Raw genomic sequence first — 12,413 nt, 5'->3', positions numbered from 1 at the left:
CCTCAGGTAATCAAAGGGTCCAGTGCTCACGTGCAATGTGGTAAGTGCATGAAGAGAACCAGTCCCACCAACAGCAACATCTTGTTGGTTTTATCCAAAGAAAACATGAATAGATATAGGATTCTGTTAGTGAGTGAAATACACCAACGTTCTTTTTTATTTTTAAAGCAAGCATTCTTGATAAGTAACACCTGCTTAAAGCAGATTTCATTGCACTAGAGGAAAAGAAAGTTCATGCATGTTGGTTCTAAAGCATGAGAACCTATTTCCGATACAAACTGAGAAGCTGGGTAGAAATAAAGCATTTTGTCTTTGTGGCAGGTGTTCTTTTATGTGCTATGTGCTCTAGTGGCCTTTTGATATCATAGCATATTAGAGTTCGGAGTTGCTTCAAGGTCATCTAGTTTAACCTGCTCAATTAAGAGAGGAGAAAGCTTCAAGTTGTTTGGCTTCTGTTTTGTTTTGTTTTGTTTTGTTTTGTTTTGTTATGGGTTTTTTGTGGTTTGGGTTTTTAAAAAAAGCCAAGAGAATCTTTGAGAAGATTCCAGTTGATGTCAAGAGACACTACCTATATCACCCTGCTTTGGCAGATCCTTCTGCAGAAAAGAACAACTCAGGCTGCCTCCATCTTTGACTCACAGGAGAGGTGTAAATCCCACCCACGTAGTTAAAGCTCTCTTGCTGGACTGCTGTTTATTTTGAGGTTAACAAAGGCTAAGGAAGCCCATTGTGAAATGTTTGTTTGGAGGGCCAGAATCTAAACTTGCACTCCTTGTCATGGTCGTTTTTTTTAAAGAAGATGACAGATGGGAGCCCCAGGAAGGGACACGCTCCAGCCATGCCAGGAATAAGGGCATGCTTTTTGTCGTTTGTTGCTGTTATTGTTGTTTTCCATGTGCTTCTCAGGATATCAGGTTTATTACCGTGGCTGGGGACAGGGCTGAGAATGTTGTGGACGGTATGACAATGACTTCCTTCCTGGTGTGTCCCTGAATGGCCAGCACAGCCAACACATAATCAGACAATCTACAGCCGCACTGTTGCTGCTGACAACTTCATTATGCCCGTGATATTCAGCTGGGTAATTCATTTCCCGAGCGTGGCAATAGCTCCTGATATGCCTAATGGGTTGAATGTAATTTTGTAAGCTTTTGAAGATGAATGTCTCCCCTTGTGCTTAGCTATGCCCTAATATGGGAAACAATGAGAGCTACCGTTAGGAAACAGCATTGTAGTGTTCGACTTTTTAGTGCAGGTTGGGTCTCTGAACCACAAAAGCAGGAAACATTAGTGATTGGCCTGATACACTAAATGTGGGTCACTTAACGTCCCTTATAATGGCTTTTTTGCCTGCCTCTGCATTTAACCTTCATGTGGCCGGGGCATCCTACAAAAATAAGATGGCCTTGCCCAGGATATAAAATGAGTTAACTAATAGTTCCGGGGGTGGTGTCGGCTTTGGCATGGTATGCCTACAGTCGCTTACCAATGCGGCCCTAAAATGGAAGAACCGTATGACAAACAAGAAATGTGACCTGTGCAAGGTTTCCAACACCCAAGCTGCAATTTCTCTTCTAACCCATGGGCAGAAATATAAAATGCGTTCATATGAATTCTCTTTAATTCAGTTCCGCTAAACGTATATATGTATTGAACATCATCTAGCATACACAAGGCCCAGGTCATTGAGCTGAGAAGCCAATTCAAAAGTTAGGATGGTATGAGTCTTGCCCTCCTGGAGGTCTCGGTCCAGGAAAGTGGGGCCACAAGTAACTCTAACGAAGGTAGACTATGCCATGAGCGCTAACATGGTTCCAAATGCCACAGTGAACACAGAGAAAGATACTCATCCCTTTTGGAAACGTAAAAAAAAGTTAAGATGCCATCTCTGAAGACTTCTGCCTTCATCCACCAACCAATCTGAATTCTTTCGAGAGAATCCAGTCTCCTGAGAATCTGAACTTGAGTCAACTTCTTAATTTCTGAGAGTCAGGACTCCTCATCTTATGTAATTTCTCAGTGCTTCTTGGTCCATCATTTATGATGATCAGTTCCAAGTATCCCACATGAAAAGGGGGGGGGGGTTCAACATAAAAATAGGCCTGAGAATTTCTCAGCTTATCCTTTTATCCACGACCATACCTGTTTTCCTGACTTTGTAAAACTGTATCCTACCAGGCAGACTCTTATTAGCAGCCAGCAGATAGATAGAGACAGATTCTGTGCTAACACTTTTAACTAAAGATATTTTTGATATTAAGATTTTTTTTATGGAAAAAGGAGAAGGAAGAAGGGGAGGTTACAGAGGAATAAGAGAAAGAGGAAGAGTCTGCCTAAAACCCAGAGGTCATTTATCCTTTGGTACTTGGCCTCATCAACTTGTCCACTTTGACTTGTGTATTGAGCACTTACTTTATGGACTCCAATTTTCATGCATCCTGGTGAAGACTCATATGTTTTGATGGGCGAGTATACATGCACATAGGTCTTGAAACCACTTTGAAACCATGAGGTCTGCCGGTTGCTTTATTGTCCTGATCTGAGCAAACTTTCTCTGAATTATGAATGTATGAATTATCAAATCTTAGGGTATTAATAATTTCATTTTAAATTATTTGAAAATTCTGCTGAAGATTCTTAAAGTAAACGAAGACCCCCAAATCATCTTTGGCTTCCAGTTGCAAACAAAGACCTCCCTCGAGGAAATGGCCAAAATGAATGTTGCGAATGGAAGAGGGGTCCCAAGGTCTCTGTGATGGCGCATCCCCCTCCCGAACAACCCACTGGAGTCCAAATCTCACTCTCCGAAGGCATGATGAAGATCCAGTTAGTAGCCCAATTATTGTAAATGCTACTCTTCATGATAAAACCCAGTGCATCAAAAAATGTAGATGGCCTTGGGGATGGTTGTGAGTGACCTGTGCTAATTCCTCTTGGAGAGATTTAGGTGAATACTGCCACCTATTGATAGGTGAAGTATATGCCACAAATTCCTACTCTGACCTGACAGCATGCTAATACTTATCAGAAGAGATCTCATTACTCAGTTGGCCAAAACCTTTTTAACAGCCCTAAGTTTAAAATTCTTTGCTTATCTGTGATGAAAAATAACTGTGTTATGCTAATTTAAAACGACTCACAAATTGTATTTCTGGTAAGAGGCAAAGGAGTGAGGTACAAATGCCGTGAGCTTTGCAGTCAGAGATCTGGGTTTGAGTCTAAGCTCAGCCTCTGAATGCACAGAAACAGGTTAATTAATCTCTCTGAACCTTAGTTTCAATAAAAAGTGGATAATCCTCTTCATAAAGTGTGAGAATTCAGTGACGTCGCTGCATGCTACACAGGAAGAGGTGTTTGATAAATGGCAGCGTTTGTTACTATGTTTCCACCAAGCTATTGAAGCTAACTATTTGTGATGCAATGACTGGTAATATGACAAACCACATCAGGCATCAGACTCTGGTGAACTCTTCGGTGCGGTTCAATTATCCTTTGGCAATGCTCCTTGTCTCGCATAGTATCTTTGACATTCAAAATTAAGACAGTGTGAACATAAATATTAGAACTTTAAGTGTGCCAATTGAGAAAATGAGGATAAATGGGCTTCATTACCAAACGTCTCCTGACTGCCCTAGAGGATCTATGGGGCTGAGCAGATAAAGAATTATGATAAAACTTTGGAGCCAAGTATAAATGGGGCTTTGTGACCTGCTGGATAGGGTTGAGGCTTAGGACCAGACCTAGAAGGTTCACATTCCTTCCTCGGCGTGGTGTGGGGGATCCCGGGCTCACACAGACAATAGGGGATTCATAGCTTGAGAATTCTAATGACGGCTGAAAGGAGGGTGGCAGCCAGAACAAGAAGACTTTTCAGAAGCTCGGACCCTGATTATCACATCGGTGCTCCGGCTGGCGAGAGGCTGGCGAGAGGCGGCATGAAGCTGTTCTTGGAAAGCTTTCAGTGAAGTGTTTGTAACCTCCTTAAGAGAATCCCATTTCTCAAAAATGCAACACTGGAAAATCTCACATGATTAGTTCCGATAAACACTCTGTCATCAAATCACGGCAGAAGTCACACGGCCCATCTCGTTTTGGAGAGTCTTTTTTGAATGTCATGAGTCTGGTCTCCAAGACTTAGAGAAAAAAAAAAAAAAGAGTTTCTCAGGATATTTTGGGGCCTTTACTTTTAATCTGAAAGGTCAACTAGTGCCTAAAACAAAATAATCAAGAAATAGCATGCCTATGAGCAGTCTGCACCTTTTGAAAAGGTCTGCTTGGGACTGAATAGCTCCTGCCTTCCCCCACCCCTGTTTCCTTTTTTCTTTGGGGCTTAGTAATTGCAAGGGAGGAGGAGGAAGAGTTTTACATTCATTACTAACAACTTCGCACATAATAAGCATGTTCAGATACACCCTGGGGTGTTAGTTTTCTTTTCCTATTTTTTTTTTTTTGTCTCCTTTTTAGCAGCTTTTGATAAGTAGCACATTTTATTTTTGAAAAAAGAATCGTTACTGAGAGGCCTCGCCCTAAGGAAGGTCAGGAGATTAGGGAGCGGAAGTAGGCTGGCCAGACTCTTTGCTGACCACAGTAAGGGATTGCTGCTTTCTTCCCATAATTTAATTTTGAGACTCCAATGAAAAGGCACCCCTAAAAAAAAAATCTTTGCTGAAAAAAAAAGAGTGAAAAATCGTTAGAAAAAGGTCATCAAAAAGTGATCAATTTAAATTTATGTCTTCCAAACAAACCACACAGAACTAACCGCAGGGCAGACATGCATTTGCGGTGATATATGGACGTTCTCAAAATATGGGCATGAATTTGCAGGAGAGAGTGGACATTGCTAGCTTCTGATGTTGGTGGGCCTTGGCCTAGTTTCACAAGTATTCTGAAATTCTCAACGTTGCACTTCACAAATCAGGGAAGAGTCCACTAAAAAGGAACCTTTGAATTTAACTGGCTCTGCTCCCTCATTTTCCAAGTGGGAAAACTGAGACCTGGTGGAGCGAAAGTAACTCGCCCAAGGTCACTCAAGGTCACCCAGCTGGTGAGAAGCAGCCTGGGGACTCAAGCTCAATACTCCTCATCCCGAACTGGAGTTCGCTCCACCAGGCTCAACAACTCTGAGATGGGAACCATGTCATGGGGAAGTCCTCTTCCTGGGGAAACTCTGTACCTGTTCCCCTGCACATGGCCCTATGTGTCGCTGGCCCATCTGTCACAGCCTGAACTAACTACTTTTACAGATGTTGAACGGCTTCTTCAGAGCAGTCCAGGCACCCACATGGGGAGCATGGGGAGCATTCCACATGGCTCCCAGGATTCAGCCTCCTGCTCTTTTCTCTATCTTCAAAATGTGCATAGGCCATGACTTGAATACCTATATTATCTCTGTGTTTGTGCACTGGCATTGATGGATTGTCGCCATCATCTGCCATCATGTAGGTTGAAACTTGAAAAGTCAACCTCAGCTTCTTTCTTATGCTCACATCTTCCTCCGCTCTTAGCTACACCACGGACAAGTCCTGTAAGTTCTTCTTCCAGAGTGCACCCAACTTTCAGCTCCCAATCTCCTTTTCCATAGACCCTCGCCATCAGTGTCTTCCTGCTTCCAGGTTCTCAGTGCTTTGGTCCCAGGTCCATGATGGCTAGAACAGAGGGATCTTAACCCTCATCCCTGACATTCTCCTGCTCAAATCCCTGTCTCCTGTAGGAAAAAGCCCAAACTCAAACAGAACATCCACGCACACCCCAGTTTAGCCCTGACCTCTTTCTGCAGCCCACATTCCATTAGATCTTCCATCCACATTTACTCCAGTCCAACTGGATTACTGATTGTTCCCTAAACATGCTAGGAATTCTGTGCATTGACTCCATTTCCCTCTCTTCTTTTCAACCTCTAGAGGTCTTCATTCTGCCAGATCCAGTGCAAATGCAAACCTCTCTGTGAATCTTCCCTAAGCATCCCATAAGGAACTACTCATTCTCTCTCACTAACTCAGTCCCCTTTATCTTTGAAAAGATACCTCAACATCTTTGTTCCCCACCTCACCATAGTGCTTCATCCAGTGCTTTGCATAAATAAGGTGTTTTTCTTCATATTTACTGAGCACTCAGTACCTGCTAAACACCAGCCTGGGCAGGGGGTATAAGGGCTAGAGGAGGAAAATACAAATGAATTAAAATGTAATTCCTGTCTTCGGGGCACCTGGGTGGCTCAGTCGGTTAAGCGTCCAACTTTGGCTCAGGTCATGATCTCACGGTTTGTGCATTTGAGCCCCACTTTGGGCTCTGTGCTGACAGCTTAGAGCCTGGAGCCTGCTTCAGATTCTGTGTCTCCTTCTCTCTTTGCCCCTTCCCAACTTGTGCTCTGTCTATGTCTCTCAAAAAATAAATAAATGTAAAAAAAAATTTTTTAATGTAATCCCTGTCTTCAAAGGAGCTTCCATCAGTGAGACATGTTCACAAATAACCTAAGCAAGTGAACTAACAGTGGGGGTAGAATTGGGTGGAGGGGTAGTGCTGAGCAGGGGACAAACATGCTCAGTGTTTAGGTATTATGATATGGGTTGGGGGTATGGGAGAGGGAGGGAAAGAAAACGCAAAGCTGTTTTCAAATTGTATCTCTGTGCTGTGGTCATTATTAGAGTCCTGTCTAGGTCTGGCCAATGCAACCCATCCTTCCCCCAACCCCAGACTAATCTTCCTAAAACAAGACTCCAATCATTCAACTCCCTGTTCAAATGTTTGCTATTGAATGAATCAAGCATCAAATAATTTCAGGCTTATGCTGGGCATGATGGAGAATACGTTTGTAGAGATGAGACAAAGTCTGGGAAACAACTGGAGAACAGAAAGCAAGAACGTGCTTCAAAGTGCTGGGTGCAGGCGGGGGACAAACTAAGTATGTGATCACTATGGGCTGAGATGATTGAGAAAGGATAATCAGAGGAGGGGAGACTTCAGTGGATTGCCACCTGGCAAGAAAAATGAGATGTACTAAGTGAACTTTAGGGTTCCTTTCAACTCTCAGACCCCTGTTATTCTTTGAAATGGTTTATTCATTCATTCAACAAACACATGCTAAGCACTTCAACAAAACACTCGCTAAATATTTATTGAATGCCTTCTATGTGCCAGGAACTCTGCCAGACTGGAAATAGAGCAGTGAATAAAAGGCTTTGCACTGAACTCCTACAGTAAAATGGGAATGGCTGTTGGAAAGCAAGTTAGTGCAACAAAATGTGATAGATGTCACGATGGGCAAGTATAAGGTGCTCTAGGACTACGGTGTGGGGACCCTAACAGCCCAAGAGCTTGAAGAGTATCCCTGGGAGATGATGTTTAAGCCAAGGCTGTAGCGCTGTGCATGAGTTAGCCAGACAAAAGGGACTTAAGTGTTCAAATGGAAGAATATCCTATGCAGAATTCTCGAGTTGAGAGACAGAACAGCAGGTCCACAGAACTGAAAGACATTTAAACGGGCCACAGCATGGGGGGTGAGTAGGGAGGGGTCAAGAAATGAGTCTACAGAGGTAGGCAGAGCCACACTATGGAGTATTTTGCTAAAGGTGTGGGAAGGAGTTTATACTTCATTGATAAGCTATTTGGTGACATTAAAGTATTTGGCACAGTGTGCCACAGTGGCACAGCTACTAAGTACTTAATAATACACATCTGTTGAAGAGTGGATTGAGGAATGAATGGATGAATCCATGCAATGGACATGGGTGCATGATAATGACTCCGTCTGGAGCATTTGCTCCCGGATGCGAGGCCCCTATTACTAAGGCATCATCTCCTTAGGTTTGCATGTCCAGCTGAACTCATGACCCCTCTCAGGCAGCTCCTAACCTTGGTAGAATTACCCAGTCACCTGGCTTTCCCCAGCTTATGGAATTGAAGTAAATCTGCATTAAAGTCAAAGTCTTTTTAGAGATAAGGGTAAAGTTTTACCTGGCACTAGTTTAGGCTTAAGCTACAAAAGCCTGACTCTTTTCTTAATCCTTGATGAAAAAAATAGCCTTCTGGGCATGAATATTACCAAATTAGATTATTCATAGCAATGCTTCCATGGACAAATAAATCTAAGGAGGGAGAGAGAGAGAGAGAGAGAGAGAAGAAGAAGAAGAAGAAGAAGAAGAAGAAGAAGAAGAAGGAGGAGGAAGAGGAGGAGGAGGAGGAGAAGGAGAAGAAGAAGAAGTTGTTTCAGAGATTTTACCTTCTAAGTGAGAAAAGGAAAAGTTAAGACAATTGTGAAAAGCTAACCTGAGCCCCTCCTTTGGAAGGTTTTAGGAGTTACTGAGCCTCACCTTGGATCCCATCCCCAGAGCTGCCATGTGTCAGAGACCCGTCAGCCACCACAGTGAGATGCTGTCTCTAGAAAGGGGGAGATTTTCAGGAATACAAGAGGTCATTCCGAGGATTCTAATTCATTACAAGGCCAAAGATTAACATAACACCCTCTTATGTATAACCAGAGACTTTCTCCTGATTTGCTGCAGAGTCACATTCAAAATTTGGGAGTTGATTTGGGTCCAGGTATAAATAACATACCAGAGTCAGTGCCCAGGAGAAGGGTCCAAAACTATTTCTGAAGTCATCATAACAGCTAAGCTTTCATTTGGCAGAGAGAGAATTTGAAGAGATCTTTAGAAAGATTCTTAATGCTGTTGCTAGGGACGTCGGTGTGTGTGTATCTCTGTACGGAGTGGGGGAGGGGTGGAGGAAGCGGGGTTTAATATGTCCTCTCAATCAGCAATGTCTCTCTAACATAATAAGCAGCCTGTGAAGGTCACTTGCCATTTTATTTCAGAGAGAAACATTAAAAATGCCTAAATAAGCAGCTTTCTAGGAAATTCATTAGTCATGTGTGTTTCATTAGTCATGTAAAGCATAACGTCATGAAAGGAGCCAGGTGCACCCATATGTAGCCGGCATGAAAGAAACACTGGGATCTTCCTCCCAACACTGAGCCTCTTGGTGGCCTATGACCCAGATCGGCTGACTACTTCCTCAGAACCTGCTCAGACAAAAACTCTAGCAATGCTTGCGCAGTCCTTGCTGGATTGGGAGCTTTCTTAGCTCCTGATGGGAACTTGGAAAGGATTGCACAGATGCCCTTAGGTGCAGGGATGTGGCGGTCACCTGTGTGCTTCTGGTCCCATGAAGCTGTGGGCACAGGGGGGTGCCTGGCCCCAGGAGAGCCATAGGTCGCTTGCAGTCACAGATTGCTGGGTGGGCTCCTGGATGCCAGACAAGATTTCTTTCCCTGCAGTTGAGATAGTGCAATGCTAACTGGCTGCCTTTGCTGCCCCTCTGCTCATCCTTGAGTGACATTCGGTCTCGTTTGCCATGAAGCTCGTTGTCCCTGCATGCCGTTCCTGATGGACCTCACGGATACAATAGGCTAAAGACACACTGAAGTCATGGCATCCTTTGACTACACATACAAGAGATTGAGAAATCAAGCCTCCTCGGGGTGACGGTCCTGAAAACACACCTAGATTCTGAGCCAAGCTGTTTCCCTTTCCCCGTCCCTCCCTGTGCATCATTTGCTCTTTTTATTTGGCATCAAGAGTAGCTCAGTGATCATGGACTTCGGCTCTTGCCTGTAGTGATCCTGTTCGCATTTTATTCTTTACACAGAATAGGAAGGAGGTTCGCTTGCTTTGCGCAGAGGCTGAGCCACAGGAGAAAGCAAAGCCAATGTGATTTACTGAATGAAAGCACTGGACAATTACCAACAACTTGTTCCTCTGCTGCCTCGAACAACCTGAACTGGTGAGTAAAATTTACTGTTGTCTTTCTTCTTATGAGTGTGGGGCTGTCTCATTCACTGATTATGTTTTAAATATGTGTGTGTGTGTGTGTGTGTGTGTGTGTGTGTGTGTATGTGTGTCTGTGTGTGTGTGTGTGTGTTGCTGCGGTTTAAATGATATTAAAAAAATCTGCATCTTCCAAAGTTAGCTGCAGGCAGTCCATGAAGAATGCATACAAGCACATACACAATGGTCTGCGACAGCACATACATATCCATGTGCAGAGGCAAGAATGGGGGGGGGGGAAGCCCCACTTCTGATAATTAGGCATTTTGTTTGCAGCAAGCTTGAGGACATTACGTGCTCGCCTAATTGATTAGCAAGAGCTATGAAAAATAAAATACTTTTTGTTGTATAAGATCATTTTCCAATCGGGCTCCCGAGTACCTACAAAATACCTGTTGGATTGGGTAAAGATGCATCCCATCAATGCTGACAATCCTGAATATACACCCATGCATGTTGTCTTTAATCCAGTTTAGAGGTTGGACATGCAGGGTGGGGTGCCAGCATTCTGTCCATCCTGGATGAGCGTGCTCCTAAGTAACATCCTGACTGTGATGTTGAGGATGCCCACTGAGGGCACACAGTGGGCATGCATGCAGACCCTCACTTGAGCCACTGCTGCTTTCATACCTGTATGCCTCCCGCCCTTTTTTCTTCCGTGAAGATGCATGCTTGGTAGGGTGCACTAGGTTCAAAGTGGGATACTGTGTCTTATTATCCATGCTGGTCTTTGGCCTCGCCAAGGCCACTGGAAGTACCACTGATAATCAAGTCTGGCTTTGCTTCTCTGCCGGGCCACAGAAATCCCTCTACTCACTTGATTTCTTCATTTCCTAAATAAGATGCAAGGCAATCCCTGCAGAGGGGGAAGGCGAATGGAGAAAGCTATTGCTGTTACCCCCATCACCACGTCTTCTTAGTCTTTTGTTTGCCTGGCTATGGCAAGGCTTTATGGCAGCATCAGTCCATTTCTGGTGGGTTCGGAATCCATATAAATGTCATACCGAGTCTAATATCTTTGGTGGGCTCTGTCTGCAGTAGATCACTGGGCGTTCAGATGAAGTTGTGGTCTTGGGTGCTGACAAAGATGGATGCTGGCAGAACAGTGAGCAGCATGCTTCTCTAAATAAAGACCAAAGTTAGGAAATCTGAGAGATGGGTGAGGTTTTGCAGAGTAGAAAGTATCCCAGGCCCCTCAATCGCAAGAGTAGGGTCATTCTCCCCTGTGGTGTGGCTGTTCCACAAAGGATGGCATTCCAACAGAAAGGAGATGGAATTGCCTAGTGGTTAGAAAATGTGAGGATAGTAGGGCACTTTTGCTAATTCCTAGACTGTGTATCTTTAGGAATTCCCTTACTTTCCCCAGATCTCCATTCTTCCATTCTTTCCATTTTTGATTGTTTCAAAGAAGTCATGCTAAGCTCAATTAATTTATCCATGAGATACTACTTAAAGCTTTCCTGTGAAAGGATCAGTAGGTAATCAAGATCGTTGTTCATACGCTTTAATCCAGCGACCATGCATCAGAAACCCACAGGTGAGGGTTTATGTGGGGATGAGGACATACATACCCCTTCTCCATCTAAGGCATATAGAGCACTCTGAAGGAAGCATGATAACACTCACGGAATTAGAAGGGGAAAATAGAGCTGAAAAATGGCATTTAAAAGAACAACTTCAAATAAATAGGTGATATAAATAATATTTTTTAGTATTGATCAGGAATAACTGCTTTTCTATACTTATGATGCCAAGATAGTAAAGATCTTAAGTGTTTTGAAATGAACCTTTTGGAGGAGTTAGTTCAAGGATGAGGAGAACCCATGTATATAATTTATGTACAAATTACCCCCATACCCATGCACATGGAATTAGCAGCTACAAATGTGCTATGATTTATTTGAGGAATTCCAGAAGACCCATTGGCCAAAGAATTGTCCCATTTCTAGGATTAAGGTGCCTGAAATTCTTTTATCAGGGATTCAATTAAATATTGCTGTCTTTTATAAAATACAAATATTCTCAGGAGGAATAACAAATTAAGACACTCATAGCCTATCATAAATGAATGCATTAAATTTTTTCTCCCTCAGGGGAAACCCAAAGGATATTGCATTAATATTATATTAATTCTTCTGCTTTCTATTTACTTCATACCTGTCTCCAGGAACTTCTTTTGTAATTATCACTTCACTTGTGATCAGAAAACTAAGGAGACTTTAGAACAAGCTATTGCCTTCTTTTTATGGGATGCTTGGATTAGACGATACCATCTAGATTTCCTCTAGGCCATCGAGAGTCACAAGTGGAAAGCTGAACTCATTATCTTTCCCCCCTTTTAAATCCACTCTTCCTCCCGCATTCCTTTTTTTTTTTTTTAAATTATTGGTGGAACCATTCTGCACCTAATCAGTCAAGCAGAGCTAATAGAAGCTATCATCAGGCTTCCTGATTCCTTGGGCCCCTCCATCCAATCACTAACCAAGTTTGGTCCATTTTGCTTCCTTCATTTTAATCTGCCCAGCCCTCTCCATCCCCATTGTCACATGCTATAGTTGAAGTCACCAGCTCTCATGGGGACTTTTTCAA

General features: G+C 43.2%; 1 protein-coding gene across 3 annotated transcripts in view; it reads left to right on the top strand.

Annotated features, from left to right (window-relative positions):
• Positions 1–9,773, top strand: part of LOC125151731 (putative uncharacterized protein DDB_G0294196) — a 447,030-nt gene extending 437,257 nt beyond the window's left edge. Inside the window, exon 4 of one of the 3 annotated variants that reach the window (XR_007146936.1) lies at positions 9,646–9,733. The gene's annotated coding sequence lies outside the window, so the exon portion shown is untranslated. Of the gene's footprint in view, positions 1–9,645 lie in introns of all 3 variants that reach the window. The other 2 variants (XR_007146934.1, XM_047833135.1) reach the window with 2 other exon arrangements.
• Positions 9,774–12,413: the final 2,640 nt, after the last annotated feature.

Source organism: Prionailurus viverrinus, chromosome E1, assembly GCF_022837055.1.
Source record: "Prionailurus viverrinus isolate Anna chromosome E1, UM_Priviv_1.0, whole genome shotgun sequence".
Lineage (NCBI taxonomy): Eukaryota > Metazoa > Chordata > Mammalia > Carnivora > Felidae > Prionailurus > Prionailurus viverrinus.
The sequence above is the reverse complement of the archived record's forward strand: the minus strand, read 5'-3'. Positions and strand labels throughout refer to the sequence as shown.